This window comes from Tenrec ecaudatus, chromosome 18 (genome assembly GCF_050624435.1).
Source record: "Tenrec ecaudatus isolate mTenEca1 chromosome 18, mTenEca1.hap1, whole genome shotgun sequence".
Taxonomy (NCBI): Eukaryota; Metazoa; Chordata; class Mammalia; order Afrosoricida; family Tenrecidae; genus Tenrec; species Tenrec ecaudatus.
In genome coordinates this window covers 58,308,539-58,322,166 of record NC_134547.1, presented here as the reverse complement: position 1 = coordinate 58,322,166, position 13,628 = coordinate 58,308,539, and the positions used below count along the sequence as shown (strand labels likewise).

Genomic DNA, 13,628 nt, shown 5'->3' with positions numbered 1-13,628 from the left:
AGAACCTCACCTCTTATGACTCATATCCATCCCACTGGCCTCTGCTGTTCTGGCCTGGAGCATCTCAGACAGCCCCCACCCATATCTGGCCTCCCCTGTTTTCTCCCAGCCCACTGCCCCCGCCCCCCAATCTGCCTGGGACATCCCTTCCCCTGTCCATTAGGAGAACAGTTCAGATGTCACCTTCTTCAGGAAATCTGCATCCTCTGGATTTCCACGCACCCCCTCTGAGCACCTATCCTGCTATTGTCCTTGTCCAGGTAAGCCTGATTCCCCTTTTTGTGCCTACCAAGGCCAGACACAGCTGGGACAGGGGTGAACAAATAAGGCATCTAAGGGCTCACCTGTCCCTCTCCCTCTGCCCAAGGCCCTTGAGAAATGAAACGGGGTGCCCAAGGTTTCCCATGCCTCCCTATCCCCATCTCCAGTGAGTTAGGAAGGACATAGGCTGAATCTCATGTCACGCAGGAGACAGCAGAGGCTCAGAGAAGGAGGGAAGGGCCTTCAAGTCAGCCCCCAAGGCCTAGTCTGTTTGCTGCAGGCCCACCTCAGAGGGGTTGTGGATTTGGCTCCTAAAAAGTCAGAACTCACTGCCATCACATCAATGCTGACTCATAGCAACCCTTGTGGGTTTCCAAGACTAACTGTGTCCAGGAGTAGAAAGCCCAGTTTCTTTCCTGAGGAGCGCCTGGTGGTTTTGAACTGCCAATCATGTGGATCACAGCCCAATACATAACAACTACACCACCAGGGCTACTGGGTTTGGTGCGAGACCACAGCAATATAGCAAGTGGGAGTCTTTTGGTTTTGGGACTCCCTCGGTGCATGTAAATGTTCCTTTTACACTCTACTGCAGTCTACTAAGGAGCCCTGGTGGCATTGTGGTTATGCAGTGGGCTGCTGACTGCAAGGTCAGTAGTTCAAACCACCAGCCGCTCCTCTGGAGACAGATGAGACTTTCTACTCCATAAAAGAGTTACAGTCTGGGAGGTGGGGGGGAACCCCAACACAAAGTTGGATATAAAGCCCATCCCCCAGGGGGATGAATAACAGAAATGTGGGTGAAGGGAGACAACAGTGTAAGACACAAAATAACAGCAATCATATATAATTGATCAAGGATTCACAAGGGTGGAAGGGTGAGGGAGGAAGGAGAAAAAAGAGGAGCTAATACCAAGAGTTCAAGTAGAAAGAAAATGTTTTGGAAATATCGATGGCAGCACATGTACAAGTGTGCTTAATGCTACGGAATGATGGATTGTCCTAAGATTTGTAAGAGCACCTCAATAAAATGATTAAAACAAAACCAGTTACAGCCTCGGTTCTTCCCTGTGTATTGGGTCACTGTGAGTCTACATTGACTCGATGGCAGTGGGGACAACAGTCATCTCAGGAGGCACTAAATCAAGAAGGAAAACCCTAACCCACTGCCGTGAATGCCGCACTGACTCACGGCAACGTGAGATCGGGTGTCTGTGAGGAATCTGAACTGAAACAGCGCATCTTTCTCCCACTGGGCAGCTGGGAGGTTCCACCTGCCCGCTTTGTGCTGAGCAGCCCAAGGCTTAACACACCACATGCTGCCAGGCCTCCTCTGGTGTGCAACATTATGGAAACCTTTGAAATCTCTCAAGAATGACCAACGTGGGGCAGAGACCCACCATGAGCGGGCGCAGGTGGGTGGCACTCAAAGCAGGGCTGCCACAGACTTCCAAACTGGTCACGCAAGTAAATCTCGGAAACCAAGGAAAGCAGGTGCCATAAATGAGCTAGGCCTGTCTGGACTCAGCCTGGCAGGGGCTAGGAGCCTGATCATGACGGCGAAGGGGTCTCTAGTACATGGACGCCTGGATGGGCCAGAAGCAGGCCTGAGACTGCCGGACGGCAGCCAGCGGGGAGAATCAAGAGAGTGCCACATCATCAGCCCCGTGCAGCTGGTTTCTCTGTGGGAAGTCGTGCAGTTGAAGTTCCCCAACCCAGAGCTTGGACATACTGTTCAGGGACACCAGACCCTGGAGGAGGACATCATGTTTCCTGAAGGGGAGGGGCCGCGAAGCAGAGGAAGGCCCTCAACAAGGGAGATGGATGGACACAGTGGCTGCAACAATGTGTTCAGACTGAAGGGCAATTATGAGTGTGGTACAGACTGGGCAGTATTTCATTTTTGTCGTGCATGGGTTGCTGCCGACTCGATGGCACCTAACACCATAGCACACAGTCCCAGTGGGTAACAACTCTGTTAGGTACGCCCTTCACTCCTAGCTTTCTTTAGAAACCTGTCCTTCTACCTGTAGCCACACGCCTCCAACAAGCATCATTTATTCATCCGTGGAATTTGTGGAATGCCTGCTGGTTGCCTACGCCAGACGGGGACATGAAGCCAGGCCCTGTCTAGGGGAGTTCACCGTGACACGCCCCAGGCTCTCTGCAGCTCCATGTCACCAGTGCCGACGGTGAGCGACTGTGTACGTGTGTGTCTGTAACTGTGTCTTTCAGTGCCTGTGAATGTGTAACTGTCTTCAAGTGGTGTGAGTATGCCTGACTGCGTGACTGCTTTTAAATGCATGTTTGTTTGTGTACCTGTGTGTATATGTGACTGTGTCACTGTCCCTGTATGCATGTTTGGGGACGTGTGTATGTGTGAGATGGTGTAACTGTCTCTGAATGGGTGCGTCTGCGGGTGAGTGTGAGTGTGTGTGTGACTGTGAGCTGACCAGGCAGGTAGAGGGCAGGTCCATGAAGGAGCTGCACAGAAGAGATGAAGAAAAAAGTGAGGGAGGTGCTGTCAGCCAAGCAAACAGATGAATTTGAAAAATGTTCCCGAGAATGGAATCACAGACTTGACACATGTATTAAGTGTAAGAATGGAGAGTACTTTGAAGGTGATAAGTTTGTTTTGTAAATACATTTGTTTGTTTATTTATTTTACAATTCTGTTTATTTGGGGAATAATTTACTTCTTGGCAATCAGCAAGAGGCAGCTTAGAGAATTTTGACTTGTCAAAAAGTAGCAGAAAATTTTCTCAGAGTTAAAGTTATTGAGGGTTGTTGATAAATTTTAAATGATTCATTCCCAGTTCTAGTTCTCCTTTTTTTAAATAATCATTTTATTAGGGGCTCATACAACTCTTATCACAATCCATACATGCATCGATTGTGTAAAGCACATCTGTACATTCATTGCCCTCATCATTCTCAAAGCATTTGCTCTCCACTTAAGCCCCTGGCATCAGCTCCTTATTTTCCCCTCCCTCCCTGCTCCCCACTCCCTCATGAACCCTTGATAATTTATAAATTTTTATTTTGTCGTATCTTGTTCTGTCCAACGTCTCTCTTCACCCGCTTCTCTGCCGTCCATCTCCCAGGAAGGAGGTCACATGTAGATTCTTGTAATCGGTTCCCCCTTTCCACCCCACCCTCCCTCCACCTCTTCTTTTTATTTATCTATCTATTTATTTATCTTCTTTTTTTAAAGCCACTCAGACCTCACTCTTTAGGTTGGAGGGTTACGGGTTCTGGAGGGATTTTATCTATTGATGTGTTTATTCTTTCCTTTTGTTGTTGTTGTTGTTTTCACGTTCATTTAATGCGTTTCCTGTTATTATTTTTCAGACTCTAGTCTACATCTGGGATTGTGAAAGCCTTAAATAAACTGAAGACCTTTAGAACAACACTGAGACCCTTGGTCACTCTACCGTACAGTAACACCTAGAAGTTCCGTTGGCTCCATTTCAGATCAGTCCCTTTCTCATCGTCATGTGTCATCTATTGACTTATGGATTTTGACCAGTCTATCTCAAGAAATGAAATATGTCAAGAACGGATATCCTGTAAACCCCTCCATTTTTTCTTGGCCTCCCGTCCCTGACTCCTCGTCATCAGACTCTTGTCTACTGGTATGTAAACCATGTTTCTTCTTTGGCTTTCCTTATAGCAAAGCTGATATTAACTATGTATCTTTGAAAGATTGGCTGAGTTTGCTAAAGCAAAGTGTTCTCTAGTTTTCTCCATGTCTTGTGGTGTGTAAGAGGTGCTTCCTGCTTGAGGGCTTCACTTGCCATATTGTTGACTTTTATCTGAGCCTCATCGCCTGCGTGATTTATCCTTAAGCATCTTTCCACTGTAGGAGTAGGATCCCATTCCTTTAGAGGCAGCTCAGTTAGAGAATAGTCATTGTATTTGATAGATTCAAAACAGTATCAGTGGCAGTTACGTAATTGCAGGTCAACTTGATAAATAGGTGACGAGGTGGAGTCTATCTAGCTTGTCAGTCAGGTCACACAGCCTGTGATGTCTCCTTGTGGGCATGGCCTTCTCATGAGGATTCTTTAAACTTCTTCCCTTTCTCCCTGGATGTGAGCCACTTTCTCTCTCTGCTTCACCTTCCTGTTGACAAGCCACATGGAGCCACACTGATTGCAGCCAGGGCCCTGGAGATGGCATCCACTGCTACTGGATCCACAAGACTTTTCACCCACCAACCTGTGACCTTCCTGCATTCAGCATCATTGCAAAGGCTATGTGAGTCTGAAGAGGAAATTATGGACTAGTATTGGACTTATGGGCTACTATTGGACTTGTGGACTTGATCTGGACTGGGCTGGGATGTTTTCTTAATGTACAATTACTCTTTGATATAAAGCATTCTCTTAACACAGGAGTTCCCCCAGATTTCTGCCATCAACTTGGACTAACACATATTCATCTTTTTTTTTAGTTTCAAATGCATTTTATTTCTTCAATAGTGCCATATGTTAATGCATATGTGGTGCTTTTACTTGAATCATTTAAAAAGTTGGTTTTGAAACAATTCCGTATTATACCACCAGCTGATTTGATTTCTAATCTCTCCATTCCTTTGGGGTGACTCTGCCAACAGGGGACAGGTTCCATTCGATTCCAACTGGTGTTGCTGTATGTGTCCATACATCAATACATAAAGTAGCTCCACTAGCTAAACCAGCATTACCATATTTGTCATGGAAATCAGGTGCCCGCTTCTGGTGGCTATGCCTTGCCACGGCTTGCTGAATGCTTTGCATTTGAAGACGACTTAGTGCGTTTTTGGCCAAGGGAAATATCGCAAAGAAGTTCACAGAACTGCGGCAACTGCAGCGGCTGGCTCGGAGAAAGTCCCCATCTTCTTTTAATACTTCTTGCATCTCTCAATATTTTGCCCATAGAATCTTTCAGTATTGCAGCTCTAAGCTTGAATTTTTTCAGTTCTTTCAGTTTAAGATCTACTGAGAATGTTCTTCCTTTTTAGTTTTCTAACTCTAGGTTTTGCACATTTCATTATAATATTTTACTTTGTCTCAGGGGCTCCAGTGGGAAGAGATTGCTTTGAAAATGATGATGGTGGCAAAAAAAGAAAGAAAGTGATGATAGCGGCCTATGTGCAAATGTGCTTGACACAATGGATGAATGTATGGATTGTGATAAGAGATGTAAAAGCCCCCAATAAAAGTATTTAATTAAAAAAATAATTAAAAATATATTTTACTTTGTCTTCTCAAGCTGCTCTTTGAAATTTCCCATTCACCTTCTGTTTTTCTTTGTCAGCTTTTTGACGTCATCATTTCTTCCATTTGTTTTAGCTACTTCATGATTAAGAGCAAGTTTCAGAGTCTCTTCTGACTCTGAGCTTTTTTCCGTCGTGAATGATGTACTTGATGTCCTCCCACAACTCATCAGGTCTGCTGTCACTAGTGTTCAATGATTCAAATCTGTTCTCAAAACTCAAGTGGGGTAGACTCGAGGTTGTATTTTGGCTCTCCTGGACTTGTTTTGGCATAGTGGATATGAGTTGGGCTGCAGTTCACAAGGTCGGCAGTTCGAAACCACCAGCCGCTTCTCCGGAGAAATATGGGACTTTCTACTCCAATAAAACTTGAAAACTCACAAAGACAGTTCTAACCTGTCCTATAGGGTCCTTATGAGTTGGTATTGACTTGATGACAGTGAGCTTGGACGTTTAATTTTCTTCAGCTTTAACCTGAACTTAACATATGTGTAATTGGTGGTCTGCTCCACAGTCTGCCCCTGGCCTGGATTTAGCTGTTGGTACTGAGCTTCTCCATCAACTCTTCCCACAGATGTAGTCAATCCGATTTCTGTGTCTTCCATCTGGAGAAGTCCGCGTTTGTGTTGTTAAAAATAGGCATTTGCTTTGAACGAGTAGTTTGTTTTGCAAAACTCTATCATGCGCTCCTGGCTTCATTTCTATCACCAAGTCCATATTTCCCAACTGCTGCTTCTTCCTCTTGGTTTCCAACTTTTTTCAATCCAACGGACACTAATTATTCATGCATCCCGATTGCATGTTTGATCACTCTCTGAAGTCATCAGTAGAGTGACATCAATTTCTTCATCACTAGCTTGTCTGGTGGGTGCGTGCATTTGAATAATGGTTGTAGTGATTGGATTTTCTTGAAAGTGAATGGATACAGTCCTACCACAGACAGTATTGTACTTCAAGCTTGACTTTGAAATGTCCTTTTTGACAGGGAATGCAACATCCTTCCTCTTGATTGTGTCATTCCCGGCATAAGAAATCATATGATTTTCTGATTCGAAATGGCCTTACTGGTCCTAGGATGTCAATCTCTATGTGTTCCATTTCATTTTTGATGACTTCCAGTCTTCCTAGATTCACACAGCTCACACACCAACATCTGCTGAGCAGATTCTTGCAGCTCTTTCATCTTCCCATGAATCTTGCCCTATCAGCAAACGAGGATCCTGAAAGCTCCGCTCCCACAGGCTTTCCTCCAATCCCACCATCCTGGTTGACTCCACTTCCAGGAAAGCAGTTCCTCCCCAGTCACGATGTTCCATCCTCAGACAATGTCCTGCTTCCATTCATCAGGCCTTCAGCATCTGACAATGCTTCAAAGCCCTGCATAAGGCTTTCAGTGGCTACTCGCTCCAAAGTGGGCAGCCCATTCCTTCTTTCTTTGCCCTTAGCCTGGACGTTCCATGTAAACCTGGTCACCTTGGGTGACAGGGCTGGCGTTTGAAATGCCAGTGACACAGCTTCCAGCCTCACAGCAACACTTAATTCACTACAGTAAGACAGACTAACAGACAAGTAGTGGCTTGGGGGCCTGGGGGCCTTGTAATGCTCTGGAGGATTAATTTAGACGGTGGTGACGTGGTTAGCTTGGGCTGGTGACACTCGAGGGTGACTCTTGAGCTATCGAGGAGGAGGTGTTCTGAAGGCAGGTGGACTTGTGGGTAGAGAAACAGATTTAGGTGGGAGACCATTGGGCGGAGAGGTCATGATGTGAGAGAAGGCCTGAAGACCCCCACTCCCCCACTCTGCACTTCAGTGAGGGGTGGGGCACCTGAAGGGCCTGCGGGTGTGCCTGTACCTCCGACACCCTCATGCTCGCCAGCCCTAGCCTGGACCAAATGCCCTTCAACCAGGCCTGATAGGACCGTCTTAGCGACCAGTCGTGGGAGATGGAAGGCCGAAGGAAGTTCTGCGATACTTAGTGGTCACTGAAAATGAACCCCAGGCTTACATGGAGCACCTACTAGGTAGCGGGCAGTGTTTGGGGGTGCTGGGGACCCGTGGCAGACCAGACAGGCAAAGTCCCTGCTCTCCAGGAGTTTGTGCTGTCGCCAAAAGCGACATCTGAGAAACCCGATAACATCTGAGATGATCTCATAAGGAGACAGGAGCTGTGAAGACAGCCAATCTGGTGATGTGATTTGGAGGGGGCGCATTTGAAGGGCCATTGAGGGAGGTCTCTTGGAAGAAGAGACCTGGGAACTGAGAGCTGAACGAGGAGAAGGAAAGAGACTCCGGGGGAGCGTGCTCTAGGCCCAGGGAAGACAGGGCAAGGCTGGAAAATGAATGTGAGCTTGCTCTGTGGGCCATGCAGGCCGGTGTGGAGGGCTGGGAGGCCGGCTGAGAGGCGGCTGGGACATTGCCACTTTGTTGGGTTTCTGGAGGGGGTAATACCTCGCTTCTTTGCTTCCCACGCTGAGAGAATTCACACTGAAGCAAGCTGTGTGATCCAAGTGGGTTTTTAGGAAGGACAAGTTTCAGGTTTTACTGTCTCAAAAGGGCACAAGCAGCCACGTGGAAAACAACTGCGCATGAACAACCACGTTGAAAGAGCACCCACACGTGCGGATCTTGCGGGGGTGGGGGGGTCGGGAGGCCATAAGCCCCAAAACCCTGTTAGCTAAGAGCATGTGGGCCCAAAGGCTGTGGGCCGCCAAGTAGGCCTTGTGCAGATACATGTGAACCTCTACCTGCCTCTGACCAGGAGCAGGGTAAGAGAGCGCGGGCCTCCCACAGGTGGGACATTTCAAACCTCTATGTGGAGAGGAGTGGTTGATGGTATTGGTTGGCCCCATTGGCTGAGTTAAGTCATGAGCCTGGGCCAGGTTTGGGCATCCAGATATATCTCCCACCTGGCTGGGGGCTTGAGAAGGAGCGTGCTCAGTTTGGGGGTCCTCATAAGTGTCTAGTGCCTGCCTGATGTCTTTTCAACCTCCTTGAAGGGGCCTTTGCAGGCTTGGGAGGGACAACCTCTTGCCCCTAAGCTAGCTACCTCAGTTTCACTTGGTTTTATTTTCTCCTTGGTATACTTTTACCGGGTACCCCCAGAGGGTTACAATGAGCATGTTTTGTGGGGAGGGGAAAAAACAACCCAGCAGGAACATTGATCTGGACACTATGTCCCGCAGGTGGGAGTTTCTAGAACAGAGGAGCTGCAGCAGGTGGCTTCCCTTGCAGGCTGCGCACGGACCCGGCTGCATTTGTGCCACCACCTCGCCGGTCCAGCCGCGCCCTCCAGGGGGAGCTGTGAACGGGGCCAGGCAATCGGGGGAGGGGGGCCAGGGGTGCGGTTGGGGGGACTGTGTGTCCCGCGGTCTGGGGCCAGCGTCCTTCCTTCCTGATCCTTTCTCCGAGGGGCCAAGTGGGAGGGACATCCCTGCCTCTCCCAGGTCATGGGATGCGCTCCTGAGCCCCTGGGGACCTCGTCAGCCTGGGCTTCCTGCCGAAGCACTGCCGCACGTGGTGCTTGGTTTATTTCGGTAAGCGCCTGGCCCCACCCGACTGTGTGACAGAGGCTCGGCGGGGGTCGTGGTAGGGATGACCCTGGCCACTGGACAGGCATCGGCAATTTCCACCCTCTCCCACCCCCCCCCGCCCCCTCAAAGGATGGTGACCTAGGTCCCGGGGTCCCAGCCAAACCCAAGGAGCGCAGAGTCGGCCTCTGGCGCCACCGTGTGGCGATGGAGCCGCGGGCTTCACGAAACACCAGGGGGCGCCCCTGTGCCAGCAAGCCTGCAGCCTCCAGTGGGTTGTGCAGGCTGCAACCTGGCAAGCGATGCGCAGAAGGCTGGCTCACACTCCTCCGCCCTGGTCGCATTAAAGCCCAGTCCCGGTGCCATGAAAGCCTCCTGGACCTCGCAGTGCTCCGAGCCCTCCCACGTCTCAATCCTCCCCTCCGACCTTGTCAGCATGTATTTATTGGGCACGACTGGCACGCCCTTTTGGAGCTCGCACTTGGGGACTCCTTGGGGTGCTGGGTTCCCTTCTTCTTATGCCTTCAGGGCCAGGGCTTCTGTCCCCACAAGCAATGTTTTAAGTCTCAGGCCCCCACCCCTTCACTCTATGCCCCCACCCCACACACACACCTTAATAACTCACAGGCACATGACCCTCATTGTGTAAAGACACACCCATCTCCTCTCCCCAGAGGTGTTCCCTGTCCTGGGTTTTCACCTCAGCCACATAGCCCCCAACACATTTCCTTGTAGACCCCCTCCCCAGCCCGGGCCAGGGCAACACCTACGTCTCCTGGCTGAGCTCTGAGCCTCCTGTTTCACAGCCTCCACAGGGCAACCGGGTGGCACCGGCATGTTGGACCCTGTCCCCTCCCCTCCCACGCCCTCCCTTCCACTTCTGCCCAGTTCCTCCCCAGGAGCGCTGAGTGTCTGTTTGTCTTTGTGGAGCAGACTCAGTGTTCCTATGTTTCCACGTTTTCCCACAGGCCGTTCACCTGTCCTCTCGCCTTCCTTTGATGAACCCCGGCTCAGCTCAGACTTCTCTTCCATTGGGAACCTTTCCCCAGAGCAGGCCGGGCCAGGATCCTCTTCCTGGTCTTCCCAATATGAGAAGCTTCCTCTCTCACTGCCCTTGATAGCCCTGTCCCCACCTTCCAAAAGAGGCCGCTTGCCCCTGGCCAGAGCTTCTCACACCACCACTCAGTACAGGTGCATCTGCCTGACCCTGAGTCTGATTCCCAGACACACAGGCCCCAGGAAACCAGTGAACCAGTGGCCAGGCTGGGGTGGGAACCAAACCTCTTACCTTCCTCTCTAGGCCTTCCCTGCTCCCCCAGATGCCATTGTGAGCTGAGCCAGGATCCTGGAGGGTCTGAGGGATCTCATCCAGCAGGGAATTGGAATGTTCCTGCCTGTCAGGAAGGCAGCCCTCCACCCCCCCTATCCACCCACCCCTGCTCTCTCTGAAGCCCAGGATGCTGGGAGGGGCTGCCTCACAGAATCCCAGGCCCACCATCCAAGGAGAAGACTTGATGGGACTCCCTTCTCCCACAAAGCATGTACTGGGAGTGCTGGCTCTGGTTACTGAAGGGGAGGCTGGCATATGTTAGGATCATTGCTGGGTTAATTACTGTCGCCAATGTCAAACAAAAGAGAATGTGCTGAGGGGGGACCTCCCCCACTTAGACTTCCCAGGGTGCTGATCTCTCTAGGAGGCCCCCAGCCCCAGCCAGAGGAGATCAGCCCAGCCCTGCCTTCAGGCCTCAGTACCTTCCCAGCTTTCCCTTGGGGCTTCTTTGTGGGGAGCCCACCTTGGAGCCTTGACTTCTGCTGTGACTTCTGCCAGCTGCAGGGCAGGTCTTACCCGATGTCCAGGGGCTCACTAAACAGTGAAGAGTTTAATTGCTTTGTAAATAAACAAAAAGTGCCTAACAGTCTAGCACTGGGGAGAGGCCTTGAGAAATTTGCTAAGCAAACAAATAACCCAAACTGGGAGGAGAGGAGGGACCTGAACGCACCCCCAGACCCACCCCAGTCTGTTCCCTTAGCAGGTGGGCCCTGCCAGCCAGGCCAGCCCCGCAGCAGACATGGCCTTTCACCACAATGTCACCTTCATTTCCTGACTCTGATGTCAGGAATGGCTCCATCTCATAGGTAGTTCCCTTTAGCTTTTCACAGGATGGTTTTAGCAGCCACAGACGATCAGACCCAAACTAAACCAAACTCACTGTCATGGAGTCTGTGGATTCTGGCTCAGAACAACCCTTCAGGACAGAGGAGAACCACCTCTTGCGGTTTCCAAGGTGATGCATCTAGATGGGGGCAGAGAGTCTCCTCTGTCTCCCTTGGAGTGGCTGCTGAGTCCCAGCTGCTGATCCTGTACTCAGCAGTCCAGAGTGTAACCCACGAGGCCATCACAGAGTCTACAGATAATCACACCATCATCAAACTCCCCACCATCAATCCGTGCCCACGCCCTGCGGCCCTACAGGACAAGGTAGAACTGCCCCTCTGAGACCGACTCTTCATGGGAGCCAGCCTGGTCTTTCTCCCACGTGGGTTTACACTGCTGACCTTGAGGTGGGCAGCCCGAGGTGAAATGTCTCCTCCCCCAGGGCTCACACAGATGATGGAGGAGGGTGCAACACGGTGACATTACAATTCTATCCTGCTTCCTGCACTCATCAGCTGGAACTTGTATAAGGAAATTTGCCTCCTCATATCAAGGAGTTCAAAAAGAAAATAATAATGTTTTGAAACTGATTTGGGTAACACTTGTACAGCACTGCTTGATATGATCGAACTATGGGGGGGTATGGTGTCTGAATTAGCTCCTGATCAAATGGTTTGCGGAAAAAAATAAAAGGAATTTGCCTCATCACTAGCTGGTTATCCCGAGATGCAATTTCTCCAGGAAAGGCGGGATACTGGTGGATTATTCTCCAGTGACCAGTTTTCAGAACCATGAACTAGGGCCTCAGCAAGTGGCAAAGCTGAGCTTTGGGTTCATTTGTGTTGCTTTTTAAGAATCAGGTGGGTGCCCGCTTCAGCAGTGCAGATACTAACATTGGAATGATACAGAGATTAGCATGGCCCCTGAGCAAGGATGACATGCAAATCCCTGAAGCGTTCCATATTAAAAAAAAGAAGAATTATATTGAACCGGGGGAGGGAGGGGGAAAAAGAGGAGCTTATACCAAAGAGCTCAAGCAGAAAATATTTTGGAAATGATGGCAACATATGTACAAATATGCTTGATACAATTGATGTGTGTGGAATGTTATAAGAGCTGTAAGAGCCCCTAATAAAATGATTTATTTTTAAAATATCATGTGAACCTTGGCTTTCCAACATGTTTGATGCTTTAATGCAGTGGTTCTCAAGCTTCCTCATGCCACGACCCTTTCATACAGTTCCTCATGTGGCGGTGACTGACCCCCAACCATGAAATTATTTTCATTGCTACTTCATCACTGTCATTTTGCTACTGTGCTGAATCAGGCGACCCATGTGAAAGGGTCGTTTGGCCCCCAAAGGGGTCGCGACCCACAGGTTGAGGACCGCTGCTTTACTCTGTCCCTGTTCTTTGGGGAGCTCCAGCTGTCCTCGGCCAGTGGGGAGCGCTTTTCAGTCCGTCTCTGAGTCCCTTTCCGCAGGACCACAGGTCTCTTTCATGGCTTTCTTGCTTTCTGGTTGACAAATGCACAAAGGGAAACTTTCACAGTTCTGGGTCCCTCCACGGAATTAGCCATTTTTCCGGGGAGAGTCCTGGTCTGGTCTCCAGAGGCCGTAATCTGGGTGCTGAAGGTCCTTGCCGTTGGAGAGTCACACGCTGTTTCTTGGCACTTTGAGTGCATAGTGCTAGAAAATATAAACTATTTCCTTTAATACATGATGAGTTTATATGGATCTTTCCAGTTTAAATACAAGGTTACGTTGTTTATTACCTTAAAATGTTTTTATATTTATACCTTTATTGGATGACCACAACTTTATTTGTTTATTTATTTGAACTTGTTATTAACTGGGATTTAATACATATGTCGTTCCATCGTTCAAATCACGTCAAGTAGAATTGTACAATTAGTACCACGATCGGTTTCCAGACATTCACGGACTCCTTGACATCGTCTCCCTTAATAATTTTGATTCTTAATGATATTAACGTAATTGCTGATTTGATTGTTCTATCTAAAGGCTCCCTGGTGGTGTAGTGGGTAAGCCTTGGGCTGCTAACCATCTGGTCAGCAGTTTGAAACCACCAGCCACACCAGGGGAGAAAGATTAGGTTTTCTGTCCCCCTAGTGAGTTACACTCTCAGAACCCTCTAGGGGAGGTCTGACTCTGTTCTACAGGGTCCCTGTGAGTCAGAATCAGCTCGGTGGCCATGAGTGCCCCTATCTAACGGTTAACCACCGTAATATTTTACAAATAGTCTTGTTATTGAAAATGTAAGGCTTTGGGGGCACTTTTTTTTCCTTTAAGGGAAACCATACAAGAGATGTCCATTCAAATAAGTTTATTTTAAATTCACTTGAAATAATAGCCTAAAAAATTTAAAGAACTAATAACCTACCCACCGGTCTGTTAAACCTTGA

At 49.1% G+C, this 13,628-nt stretch overlaps 1 non-coding gene and 1 pseudogene across 1 annotated transcript; one reads left to right on the top strand and one right to left on the bottom strand.

Annotated features, from left to right (window-relative positions):
* Positions 1 to 4,841: 4,841 nt before the first annotated feature.
* Positions 4,842 to 5,162, bottom strand: LOC142431760 (cytochrome c oxidase subunit 7B, mitochondrial pseudogene; annotated as a pseudogene).
* Positions 5,163 to 12,069: 6,907 nt separating this feature from the next.
* On the top strand, positions 12,070 to 12,171 carry LOC142432865 (U6 spliceosomal RNA). Its single transcript, XR_012780965.1, has one exon. It is a non-coding gene; the product is annotated as a U6 spliceosomal RNA (small nuclear RNA).
* Positions 12,172 to 13,628: the final 1,457 nt, after the last annotated feature.